Source organism: Agelaius phoeniceus, chromosome 11 (assembly GCF_051311805.1).
Source record: "Agelaius phoeniceus isolate bAgePho1 chromosome 11, bAgePho1.hap1, whole genome shotgun sequence".
Classification (NCBI taxonomy): Eukaryota; Metazoa; Chordata; class Aves; order Passeriformes; family Icteridae; genus Agelaius; species Agelaius phoeniceus.
In genome coordinates, this window is record NC_135275.1 from 403 (window position 1) to 13,810 (window position 13,408).

At 52.5% G+C, this 13,408-nt stretch overlaps 2 long non-coding RNA genes across 2 annotated transcripts; both read left to right on the forward strand.

Moving 5' to 3' along the window:
* Positions 1–498: 498 nt before the first annotated feature.
* Positions 499–4,670, forward strand: LOC143695032 (uncharacterized). The gene is made up of 2 exons (XR_013183921.1): positions 499–976; positions 1,759–4,670. It is a non-coding gene; the product is annotated as an uncharacterized LOC143695032 (long non-coding RNA).
* A 4,906-nt stretch (positions 4,671–9,576) lies between these two features.
* LOC143695065 (uncharacterized) lies at positions 9,577–11,784 on the forward strand. Its single transcript, XR_013183949.1, has 4 exons — positions 9,577–9,741; positions 10,185–10,211; positions 11,303–11,338; positions 11,658–11,784. It is a non-coding gene; the product is annotated as an uncharacterized LOC143695065 (long non-coding RNA).
* Positions 11,785–13,408: the final 1,624 nt, after the last annotated feature.

Below are 13,408 nucleotides of genomic sequence, written 5' to 3' on the forward strand. Positions count from 1 at the left end.
GGAGCAGCATATTCTGTGTTAAATACCTTAGAAGGGAAACTGAGTCACAATACTGTACATATTGTTGGGGCAACCAGGGTGAGCGAAACACGGCCTTTTTTCCAACCTTTAAAATTTAAACTGGGGAAGCATTGGGTTACCCATCAATTCCTCTATATGCCTAACTCCTCTAAACCATTGCTGGAAAGGGACTTGCTAAAAAAATTGGAAGCAGAAATTAAATTTTAAAAAGGGAAGGGTGTACAAGTTGTAATTCCTGAATCTACATTTGTCCAAGTTGCTGCACTTTTTATACAGGAAAAATGCAGTGAAATCCCTGCTGAAGTTGAAAATGCGGTAAATCCAATAATGTGGGCCAGTGATATCCTAGGAAGATCTAAATGAGCAGAACCAGTGAGTATTACGCTCAAACCAGGAACTATACCAGTAAGGCAAAAAAAATTACTCTTTGAAAGTACAGAACCATAAGGAACTGGTATCTGTAATTGAAGAATTCCTACAAGATGGTTTATTAGTACAATATGAGTCCAAGTTCAACAACACCCTCATATTAGCTGTTAAAAAGGCAGATGTTTGGAATTATCGATTAGTACAAGATTTAAGAGCAATTAACAAAATTACAGAAGACATACAGCCAGTAGTAGCCAATCCCTACACCCTTTTGACCACATTGACAGATGAATTAGGGTGGTTTAGTGTTGTAGACCTGAAGGATTCCTTTTTCTGCATTCCAGTGCACGAAGACAGCCAAGAGGTTTTTGCTTTTGAGTGGGAAAATCCCAAGAAAGGGAGAAAAAGTCAACTTACGTGGGCAGTTTTACCACGAGAGTTCAAAACCAGCCTCACAATATTTAGAAACCAACTAGCAAAGGAATTAGAAGACTGGAGAAGACAGGAACCAGAAGGAGTTGTTCTTAAGTACATGGATGACATCCTGATTGCAGCCAGAACCAGAGACAACTGTGTACAACTTACCGTAAGTTTATTAAACCTCTTAGGACTGGGTGGGTAGCGAGTTTCTAAAGACAAAGCACAGATTGCTAAGGAAGCAGTAGTTTACTTGGGGCTTGAGATCTTCCATGGACACCAACAGCTCAGCAAAGAATGGAAAGAAGCCATCTGTTGACTCTCAGAGCCCCATACCATGAGAGAGATGCAAGCTTTCCTGGGAATGGTAGGGTGGTGTCGATTATGGATAGCAAATTATGGACTGCTGGTAAAACCCCTACATGGAGCATTAAAAACAGCTAAGAGAGAAATTATCATATGGACTGAAAACACCAGAGCAGCTTTTAAACAGCTGAAACACTCTCTGATGTCGGCTCCGGCATTGGGACTGCCAGACTTAACTAAACCTGTTGAACTTTTTACATATGAGAGACTGAATAGGACGTTGGGGGTACTAGCACGGTGCCTCGGTAACCAACAGAAGGCTGTGGCTACTTTTCTAAACAGCTAGACAATGTAGCCCAAGGCTGGCCAGGGTACCTGAAGGCTGTGGCAGCCACTATCATCGTGATCCAGGAAGCCTGAAAACTCACCCTGGGGTGACACATTGTAGTGTATGTACCCCATGCAGTAACAGTTGTACTTGAACAAAAGGGGGGGCATTGGTTATCTGGTAACCAGATGCTTAAATACCAATCACTGTTATTAGAGCAGGATGATGCTGCCTTGAAAACCACTTCTGTTGTTAACCCTGCCATGTTTCTGTCCTCCACCTTAATTGATCGTAAGCCTGAACATGATTGTTTACAGACTATCGAAGAAGTCTATTCCAGCCAATCAGACCTAAAAGATGTGCCCCTGAAGAATCCAGATTGGGAACTTTTTACAGATGGGAGCAGCTTCATGAAAAATGGCAAACGGATGACAGGCTATGAAGTGACTACACAGCGCAAGGGCATCAAGGCAAAGGCCCTGCCAGCAGATGTATCATCACAGAAAGCTGAACTGATTGCACTGACAAGAGCACTAGGTCTGAGCGAAGAAAAGAAGGTAAATGTATGGACTGACTCTAAATATGCTTTAGTGTGTCCGTGCCCATGGAGCCATCTGCAACGAAAGAGGATTCCTGAATGGTCAAGGTAATCAAATCAAACATGCTGAACAAATACTCACCCTCTTAGAGGCCATTAAGAAACCGAAGTAGCTATCATGGTCACCAAATGGTATAAAGGTCACCAAAATGGTAAAGGTCACCAAAAAGGGAAAACCACTCCAGAACTGGGAAATCGCTTTGCTGATAAAGCAGCAAGAGGGATTGCAGAAAAACAGATTCTTGCAGTAATTCCACAAAAAGAGGTTGAATTGTTAGAATTTTCACCCCAAAATATGACCAAGGAAACCACAAACTAGTTAAGTTCCCTAAAGCTGAGATCACAGAGAGTGGATGGGCTGTCACACCAGCAAATCAGGTTGTAGTCCCACTCCTGATCCTTCAGGAGCTAGCCAAGAGGAGCTAGCCAAAGGAGCTAGCCAAGAGGAGCTAGCCAAAACACACATTTTGGGGTTGAAAATCTTCGAAAACACCTAAAAAAGGTATTAATAGGAAAGGGAATGACTGACATTGCACAGTCAGGAGTGAGCAAATATGAAATCTGTTGTAAGAACAACTCTGACATGAGGAAAAGAGTTGTGTTCAAAAGCAGGGGATCTTCCTGGAGATTACTGGCAGATAGATTTTGCAGAGTTACCATGCAAGGAGGGATACCGGTCCATACTGGTATTAGCTGACACCTTCAGTGGATGGCCAGAGGCTTACCCCTGTCACACTAGGGCAGCCAAGGAAGTGGTGAAAGTTTTGCTCAATCATTCTGAGGTTCAGAGTTCCCTTGGGAATGTTATCAGGGAGGGGACCTCACTTTGTTACAGCAGTGGTTAAGGAAGTTAGCTGGATTTTGGGAATTTCTTGGGATCTGCATACACCTTATAGACCCCAAGAGAGTGGTAAAGTTGAACGTATGAATGGGACTCTCAAAACAAAAATTAGCAAAATTTGTCAGGAAACATCCCTGAGATGGGTTCAGGCCTTGCCTATAGCTTTACTAAGAATTTGCATTCAACCAAGGCGAAGGGATAACATCAGTCCCTATGAAATACTGTGCGGCAGGCCATACCAGATTCCACATATTCCAGGTGAAATTCACATGAAGGCAAAACTTGATTTGCAGAAATATCTAATGGCTTTAGGTTCCACTTTGCAGAAGCTCCAGAATTACATCGTGCTATCCAGACCCATGGGACTGGACACACCTGCACATCCCTTCCAACCTGGGGGCTGGGTCTATGTTAAGTGGTGGGACAGTGATCCTCTACAAGCCAGGTGGAGAGGACCATTCCAAGGTCTGCTGACCACCCTCACTGCAGTCAAAGTCGCTGGCAAAGGACCAGCTACTACCATTCACTACTCCAGAGTTAAGAAAGCTTCTGCTCCTGAAACAACTGTAAAGACCGAGACTAATGCAGATGAAAACCTGGTTTAAATTATTCCTCTTCTATGCCCAAAGAACTGTTCAAAATAATCATTATTCTTCTTTGCAGGATAACTGACTGTGCAAGACATAACTGTTGTGAGACATTTACTGTTAGATATGTATCTGTTTATTATTAGATGTTTGTATTGATAGTTGTTTATTATTGTTAGATACTCATCTGTTATTAAATACCTATCATTAGTAAATATTTTGAGTAGAGACTGCACAAGGTAAAGGCCTTGTTGAGCCTCTAATGGGGGGAAATGATGCCTCAGGTTTTAGCTTTTATATTTTTCAGATTCTGTTCTGCTTTAGTGTTTAAGTCTAGGCTTCATATTAGGGGGTACTAAGCTCTCTTCACAGAATAGGGAGACAAAACAATTCCTTCTCTAGCTGGGGACCAAGGACAAATGATCCAGTGTAGCAAACCCCATGAGCTCAGTAAGGCTCCATGGAGAATTGAACAGTAGGAACTGCTGAGTCATGATGAGACAGCAAAATAAGTTCCTGTCTCTCTGAGCCCCGCCCCAAAGCTTATCTCTGTAACCCTATAGGCCATCTTACCTAACCCTTACTATTGGTCAAGTTTGGATCCCCCTTAACCCTATAAAAGGGGGCCAACTTTAGCCCATTTGGGAGAAGAAGAGCTGCTGCTGGAACCTTCACAGCCTCCCTTCAATAAACCGTCGCTGTGGAACACCAGGGCGCTCCTTCTCCTCTCTCAACCGTCTGCTGCAGCCTCAAGCCAAAGGCTTCCTACCTAGCAAGCTAAGAGCTGATATCCTAAGAGAACTGATACCACTATAGAGCTGGCAATCACCAAACTTGCTAAGGGGGTAGCCTGCGGCAAGGGCCACGAGCTAGCCTAGCTTTCGGGCATCCTCTCTCCCTGAGGACAGGGCTCCCGGGCCATCTTGCACTGCTCAATAATAAGGCCAGAATAGAGGCTTTATTATAATCCAGATCTCAGGCCCAAGAGCATAAACAACGGTGGACCGAAGAGAGAAAACAAGAAGGATGGGCCTTCATGGCCTAAAGCTGTAATTGGACAATTAGCTCCAATATGCTAATGGAACAACACTTATAAAAGTGTAAGACCCTGTGACCAGTCGTCCGTTTTTGTGGCCACTTTGGCTTGTGGTGCCCAGTGTGGATCCATTGAGGCCTCTTAATAAATACCTATTTTATTCTTTAGCTGCGTCCAGTCTCTCTTCTAGGTCAGCCTTCACAAGGCATCAGATGGACGTGGAGCAGCTCCTGACCCTACGGATGGACCTGGAGCAGTTCCTGACCCCATGGAAGCTCATGGAGCAGTTCCTGACCCCATGAATGGACCTGGAGTCCCGTCCACACACGGACACCAAGCTCTGCTGAGAGTTTATTGATCATTCCGGGGGAGTTCCCAGGGGTTCGAGGCGGGGTCCTCCAGGGACGGCGATCTCCTCCTGCCACTGGAGGGGTCGGCACACAGGTGTCACCAGCGGGCCCGATCCTACAACCAGAGCCCAAACCGTGACCTGGAGGGGTTCTTGACCCCATGGATGGTCCTTGAGCAGTTCCTGACCCCATGGAAGGAGGACCTGGAGCAGTTCCTGACCCCACAGATGGACCAGCTCCAGGACCTGGAGCAGTTCCTGGCCCCATGGAGCCTCCCAAGAGCAGCTGGATGATGCTGCCCCAAAAGGTGGGGTCAGGGTGGTACTGGGGGAGACTGGGAGGCACTGGGGTGTACTGGGGCACACCGGGGTGATCCCAAGGATGGTGGCCATGCCAGGGGAGGGTCCAGGCCCCACAGAACTCAGGGTGCTCACCTCAGATCTCCTCGCTCGAGAGGCTCTCACTGTCCCCTGCGGAGAGACCCCAAGATGTCACCAGGGTGTCCCCAGTCCCAGTAAGGTGTCCCCAGACCCAGTAAGGTGTCCCCCCTCCCAGTAAGGTGTTCCCACTCCAGAAAGGTGTCCCCAGTCCCAGTAATGGATGGGGGTGTTGGGGTTAAGGGAGGCCCCCAGAGATGGGGAAATGGGGATGGGGGACCCCAAGGAAGTGGGATGGGGGTGATGAAGGCCTGACATTGTGGGGGAGGAGGAGGAGGAGGAGAAGGAGGAAAAGGAAGGGGAAGATGAGGATGAGGAGGAGGAGGAGAATGACATGAGAATGAGGAAGTAGATGTGGATGAGAATGAGGAGGAGGAAGGAATTTCAAGGGGGGGGGACATGGGGCCTGAAACTTGGGGTGGATGGGGACAGGAGAAAATGGGATAGGGGACAAAATCCCAAAATCTGAGGGCTGTAGGAGGGGCTTTGGGAGTGGGGAGACAAGGAAGGGGATTTGGGTTGGGTTTGGGATTTGGGGTTGGGGTTGGGGTTGGGATTCGGGTTTGGGTTTGGGATTTGGGTTTGGGTTTGGGATTTGGGAAGGGGATTTGGGTTTGGGTTTTGCATTTGGGTTTGGGATTTAGGATTTGGGTTGGGATTGCGATTTGTGTTTAGTAAGGCATTTGGGGTTTGGGTTTGGGAAGAATATTTTCGTTTGGGTTTGGGGTTTGGATTTGAGTTTGGGATTTGGGGACATCCCACAGATGGGCAAGGCAAGAAAGAGGGCAGGGAATGGATGGGGAACAATGCACTGTGGGGGTTACTGGGGGACACTGGGATAACTGGGAATACAATGGGGCTCTCTGGCAACAACTGGGTGTCACTGGGATAACTGGGAATACAATGGAGGCCCTCTGGGAAGCAGTGGGATTTACTGGGGTGTACTGCGATTTACTGGGATGGGTGGGAATACAATGAGGGGGAATCCCTGGGAAACACTAGGATTTACTGGGGTATACTAGGGTGTACTGGGATTTATGGGGTGTACTGGGATTTATGGGGTGCAGTGGGATGGGTGGTAGCCCTCAGAGGGGAAGTCTGGCCCCACAATTCCCAATTCTCACCTCGCTCTTCCCAACTGTGGCTCCCCCCTGCAGAGAGATGGTGACACATCACTGGGGTGTCCCCGGCCCCAGTTAGGGATGGGCTGGACAAACTGGTTCCCAGTTCCTACAGTTCCCCCAAAAACTGGTTCCCAGTTCCCCCAAAACTCCAAAACTTACCACGAGGATGGAACAACCCACCTCGTCCATGGTGCCCTGGGGAAGGGGAGCAGAGGGACCTCAGGGTTTGACCTTATGGGGCAGAGGGGGTCCCCAAACCCCCCATCCCATGGCTGGAAAATCCCAGGAAGGAAAATCCCAGAGATTCCAACCCAAAGGAAAATCACTAAAAGGAAAATCCCCAGAGATGCTGACCCAAGGGAAAATCCCAGAGATCCCAACCCAAAGGAAAATCCCAGAAAGGAAAATCCCAAAGATTCTGACCCAAAGGAAAATCCGAGAGATCCCAACCCAAAAGATCTCCCGCTCACCATGGTGATGGAACCCTCCACCGGAGCCGAAGTCGTGGTGGCAAACCCAGCCCCGTCTCAGGTCCAGGGAACATCGTCTGCCAGGCCAAGCATCTGCCGGGCGGCACAGCAGGATGGAGAAGAGCAGGGCCACGCTGAGCACAGCCACCTTCATCTTCCTCTGGCTCTGGGCAGCGCTGCCTGAGGCTGCAGCAGGTGAGGAGCACCTTTATCCCTGCCGGGACTCCTCCCTGCACCCTCCCTGCCAGCCCCCAGGCCAAAGCCCGGCTTGGCACAGCCCCCAGCCCTGGCCACAAGCCCAGCCCTGGCACAGAGTCCACCCCACCCCACCTGTGGCACGGATCCAGCCCCCTTGTCCGGCATCCCTCCAGCTTCCTGCACGGGGCAGCTGCCCCTGGAAGGGCCCAGGCACCTGGGGGGCCAAGGGGGGCAGGCAGGGAGCCAAAGGCACCTGGGGACCCTGTGGGGACAGCCCCCAGTCCAACACAATCCATCCTCCAACAGCCCCCAGTGCCAGATCCCCCATCTCCTGCTGCCCCTCCCCTCCCAGAGCTTTCCCTGGGGGACACCCCAGAGCTGAGCCTGGCCCCAAACACTGCGGGGCTGAGCAGAATTGTCCCTGTTCCCATTCCAGTCTCACGGGGAAACTGGGGCTGGACTGACCCCACTTCTTGGGACGCCAGCATCCTGGAATCAGGGGAATGGGGAGGGGGGAGGTCAGTGTGTGACTGTCCCATGGGGGCACCTGGGTGACTGGCATCTCCAGGCTCTGGAGGCACTGGGGAGCACTGGGGAATGGTGGCCCTGGGACACCAGGGCCAGGCTTGGGGCAGTGCCGGGGTGGTCACGGTGCACAGCTCCAGCCCATTCTCAGCACTGCTGCCCCAAACTGCTGCAGGCCCCCGGGGGAAGATCCCCTGCCCAGCCCCAGTGTCCCACCCAGGACCACTGTGTCCTGCTGGCTCACCCCAATCCTGCTGGCTCACCCCAACCCTGCTCTGCTGATCTGTCCCACATATTGGATCCCAGCACAGCTGTGGCTCCAGACTGGGCTGGCACTGGGACACAGCTCCCACAGAGCCCCTGGTCCCAGGGATGGCCCTGCCCTGCCCTCAGCCCAGCACTGGCTCTGAGCAGGGGTCACCTTCCTGCCCGAGGGTCCCACACTCCTGTCCCAGCTCAGAGCCCCTGTCAGGGTGACCCCTGAGGGCTCAGAGCAGGGACAGTCCCTGGCAGGGCTTCCCGTGAGCTGCCAGTGCCTCCATTCTCCACTGACATTCCGTGACATTTCCAGGAGATGTTCCCTCCTCACGGGCCACTGACCACACAGAAGGGACCTGTTGTCCAGGGACCTCCCCTGGACCCTCCTGGGTCAAGGCTCCCCAGTTCCCCAACAAGGGAGGTCCAAAGCACAAAGGGGTGGCAGGAAAATCCTCCAGGTCAGCAGCAGCTCTGGAAGCAAACACAGTGTGCCTGGTCAGGGCAGGTGCCCGACGGGTTCTGCCAGGTGGCCACAACAGGTCCCTTCTGTGTGGTCAGTGGCCCGTGAGGAGGGAACATCTCCTGGAAATGTCACGGAATGTCAGTGGAGAATGGAGGCACTGGCAGCTCACGGGAAGCCCTGCCAGGGACTGTCCCTGCTCTGAGCCCTCAGGGGTCACCCTGACAGGGGCTCTGAGCTGGGACAGGAGTGTGGGACCCTCGGGCAGGAAGGTGACCCCTGCTCAGAGCCAGTGCTGGGCTGAGGGCAGGGCAGGGCCATCCCTGGGACCAGGGGCTCTGTGGGAGCTGTGTCCCAGTGCCAGCCCAGTCTGGAGCCACAGCTGTGCTGGGATCCAATATGTGGGACAGATCAGCAGAGCAGGGTTGGGGTGAGCCAGCAGGATTGGGGTGAGCCAGCAGGACACAGTGGTCCTGGGTGGGACACTGGGGCTGGGCAGGGGATCTTCCCCCGGGGGCCTGCAGCAGTTTGGGGCAGCAGTGCTGAGAATGGGCTGGAGCTGTGCACCGTGACCACCCCGGCACTGCCCCAAGCCTGGCCCTGGTGTCCCAGGGCCACCATTCCCCAGTGCTCCCCAGTGCCTCCAGAGCCTGGAGATGCCAGTCACCCAGGTGCCCCCATGGGACAGTCACACACTGACCTCCCCCCTCCCCATTCCCCTGATTCCAGGATGCTGGCGTCCCAAGAAGTGGGGTCAGTCCAGCCCCAGTTTCCCCGTGAGACTGGAATGGGAACAGGGACAATTCTGCTCAGCCCCGCAGTGTTTGGGGCCAGGCTCAGCTCTGGGGTGTCCCCCAGGGAAAGCTCTGGGAGGGGAGGGGCAGCAGGAGATGGGGGATCTGGCACTGGGGGCTGTTGGAGGATGGATTGTGTTGGACTGGGGGCTGTCCCCACAGGGTCCCCAGGTGCCTTTGGCTCCCTGCCTGCCCCCCTTGGCCCCCCAGGTGCCTGGGCCCTTCCAGGGGCAGCTGCCCCGTGCAGGAAGCGGGAGGGATGCCGGACAAGGGGGCTGGATCCGTGCCACAGGTGGGGTGGGGTGGACTCTGTGCCAGGGCTGGGCTTGTGGCCAGGGCTGGGGGCTGTGCCAAGCCGGGCTTTGGCCTGGGGGCTGGCAGGGAGGGTGCAGGGAGGAGTCCCGGCAGGGATAAAGGTGCTCCTCACCTGCTGCAGCCTCAGGCAGCGCTGCCCAGAGCCAGAGGAAGATGAAGGTGGCTGTGCTCAGCGTGGCCCTGCTCTTCTCCATCCTGCTGTGCCGCCCGGCAGATGCTTGGCCTGGCAGACGATGTTCCCTGGACCTGAGACGGGGCTGGGTTTGCCACCACGACTTCGGCTCCGGTGGAGGGTTCCATCACCATGGTGAGCGGGAGATCTTTTGGGTTGGGATCTCTCGGATTTTCCTTTGGGTCAGAATCTTTGGGATTTTCCTTTCTGGGATTTTCCTTTGGGTTGGGATCTCTGGGATTTTCCCTTGGGTCAGCATCTCTGGGGATTTTCCTTTTAGTGATTTTCCTTTGGGTTGGAATCTCTGGGATTTTCCTTCCTGGGATTTTCCAGCCATGGGATGGGGGGTTTGGGGACCCCCTCTGCCCCATAAGGTCAAACCCTGAGGTCCCTCTGCTCCCCTTCCCCAGGGCACCATGGACGAGGTGGGTTGTTCCATCCTCGTGGTAAGTTTTGGAGTTTTGGGGGAACTGGGAACCAGTTTTTGGGGGAACTGTAGGAACTGGGAACCAGTTTGTCCAGCCCATCCCTAACTGGGGCCGGGGACACCCCAGTGATGTGTCACCATCTCTCTGCAGGGGGGAGCCACAGTTGGGAAGAGCGAGGTGAGAATTGGGAATTGTGGGGCCAGACTTCCCCTCTGAGGGCTACCACCCATCCCACTGCACCCCATAAATCCCAGTACACCCCATAAATCCCAGTACACCCTAGTATACCCCAGTAAATCCTAGTGTTTCCCAGGGATTCCCCCTCATTGTATTCCCACCCATCCCAGTAAATCGCAGTACACCCCAGTAAATCCCACTGCTTCCCAGAGGGCCTCCATTGTATTCCCAGTTATCCCAGTGACACCCAGTTGTTGCCAGAGAGCCCCATTGTATTCCCAGTTATCCCAGTGTCCCCCAGTAACCCCCACAGTGCATTGTTCCCCATCCATTCCCTGCCCTCTTTCTTGCCTTGCCCATCTGTGGGATGTCCCCAAATCCCAAACTCAAATCCAAACCCCAAACCCAAACGAAAATATTCTTCCCAAACCCAAACCCCAAATGCCTTACTAAACACAAATCGCAATCCCAACCCAAATCCTAAATCCCAAACCCAAATGCAAAACCCAAACCCAAATCCCCTTCCCAAATCCCAAACCCAAACCCAAATCCCAAACCCAAACCCGAATCCCAACCCCAACCCCAACCCCAAATCCCAAACCCAACCCAAATCCCCTTCCTTGTCTCCCCACTCCCAAAGCCCCTCCTACAGCCCTCAGATTTTGGGATTTTGTCCCCTATCCCATTTTCTCCTGTCCCCATCCACCCCAAGTTTCAGGCCCCATGTCCCCCCCCCTTGAAATTCCTTCCTCCTCCTCATTCTCATCCACATCTACTTCCTCATTCTCATGTCATTCTCCTCCTCCTCCTCATCCTCATCTTCCCCTTCCTTTTCCTCCTTCTCCTCCTCCTCCTCCTCCCCCACAATGTCAGGCCTTCATCACCCCCATCCCACTTCCTTGGGGTCCCCCATCCCCATTTCCCCATCTCTGGGGGCCTCCCTTAACCCCAACACCCCCATCCATTACTGGGACTGGGGACACCTTTCTGGAGTGGGAACACCTTACTGGGAGGGGGGACACCTTACTGGGTCTGGGGACACCTTACTGGGACTGGGGACACCCTGGTGACATCTTGGGGTCTCTCCGCAGGGGACAGTGAGAGCCTCTCGAGCGAGGAGATCTGAGGTGAGCACCCTGAGTTCTGTGGGGCCTGGACCCTCCCCTGGCATGGCCACCATCCTTGGGATCACCCCGGTGTGCCCCAGTACACCCCAGTGCCTCCCAGTCTCCCCCAGTACCACCCTGACCCCACCTTTTGGGGCAGCATCATCCAGCTGCTCTTGGGAGGCTCCATGGGGCCAGGAACTGCTCCAGGTCCTGGAGCTGGTCCATCTGTGGGGTCAGGAACTGCTCCAGGTCCTCCTTCCATGGGGTCAGGAACTGCTCAAGGACCATCCATGGGGTCAAGAACCCCTCCAGGTCACGGTTTGGGCTCTGGTTGTAGGATCGGGCCCGCTGGTGACACCTGTGTGCCGACCCCTCCAGTGGCAGGAGGAGATCGCCGTCCCTGGAGGACCCCACCTCGAACCCCTGGGAACTCCCCCGGAATGATCAATAAACTCTCAGCAGAGCTTGGTGTCCGTGTGTGGACGGGACTCCAGGTCCATTCATGGGGTCAGGAACTGCTCCATGAGCTTCCATGGGGTCAGGAACTGCTCCAGGTCCATCCGTAGGGTCAGGAGCTGCTCCACGTCCATCTGATGCCTTGTGAAGGCTGACCTAGAAGAGAGACTGGACGCAGCTAAAGAATAAAATAGGTATTTATTAAGAGGCCTCAATGGATCCACACTGGGCACCACAAGCCAAAGTGGCCACAAAAACGGACGACTGGTCACAGGGTCTTACACTTTTATAAGTGTTGTTCCATTAGCATATTGGAGCTAATTGTCCAATTACAGCTTTAGGCCATGAAGGCCCATCCTTCTTGTTTTCTCTCTTCGGTCCACCGTTGTTTATGCTCTTGGGCCTGAGATCTGGATTATAATAAAGCCTCTATTCTGGCCTTATTATTGAGCAGTGCAAGATGGCCCGGGAGCCCTGTCCTCAGGGAGAGAGGATGCCCGAAAGCTAGGCTAGCTCGTGGCCCTTGCCGCAGGCTACCCCCTTAGCAAGTTTGGTGATTGCCAGCTCTATAGTGGTATCAGTTCTCTTAGGATATCAGCTCTTAGCTTGCTAGGTAGGAAGCCTTTGGCTTGAGGCTGCAGCAGACGGTTGAGAGAGGAGAAGGAGCGCCCTGGTGTTCCACAGCGACGGTTTATTGAAGGGAGGCTGTGAAGGTTCCAGCAGCAGCTCTTCTTCTCCCAAATGGGCTAAAGTTGGCCCCCTTTTATAGGGTTAAGGGGGATCCAAACTTGACCAATAGTAAGGGTTAGGTAAGATGGCCTATAGGGTTACAGAGATAAGCTTTGGGGCGGGGCTCAGAGAGACAGGAACTTATTTTGCTGTCTCATCATGACTCAGCAGTTCCTACTGTTCAATTCTCCATGGAGCCTTACTGAGCTCATGGGGTTTGCTACACTGGATCATTTGTCCTTGGTCCCCAGCTAGAGAAGGAATTGTTTTGTCTCCCTATTCTGTGAAGAGAGCTTAGTACCCCCTAATATGAAGCCTAGACTTAAACACTAAAGCAGAACAGAATCTGAAAAATATAAAAGCTAAAACCTGAGGCATCATTTCCCCCCATTAGAGGCTCAACAAGGCCTTTACCTTGTGCAGTCTCTACTCAAAATATTTACTAATGATAGGTATTTAATAACAGATGAGTATCTAACAATAATAAACAACTATCAATACAAACATCTAATAATAAACAGATACATATCTAACAGTAAATGTCTCACAACAGTTATGTCTTGCACAGTCAGTTATCCTGCAAAGAAGAATAATGATTATTTTGAACAGTTCTTTGGGCATAGAAGAGGAATAATTTAAACCAGGTTTTCATCTGCATTAGTCTCGGTCTTTACAGTTGTTTCAGGAGCAGAAGCTTTCTTAACTCTGGAGTAGTGAATGGTAGTAGCTGGTCCTTTGCCAGCGACTTTGACTGCAGTGAGGGTGGTCAGCAGACCTTGGAATGGTCCTCTCCACCTGGCTTGTAGAGGATCACTGTCCCACCACTTAACATAGACCCAGCCCCCAGGTTGGAAGGGATGTGCAGGTGTGTCCAGTCCCATGGGTCTGGATAGCACGATGTAA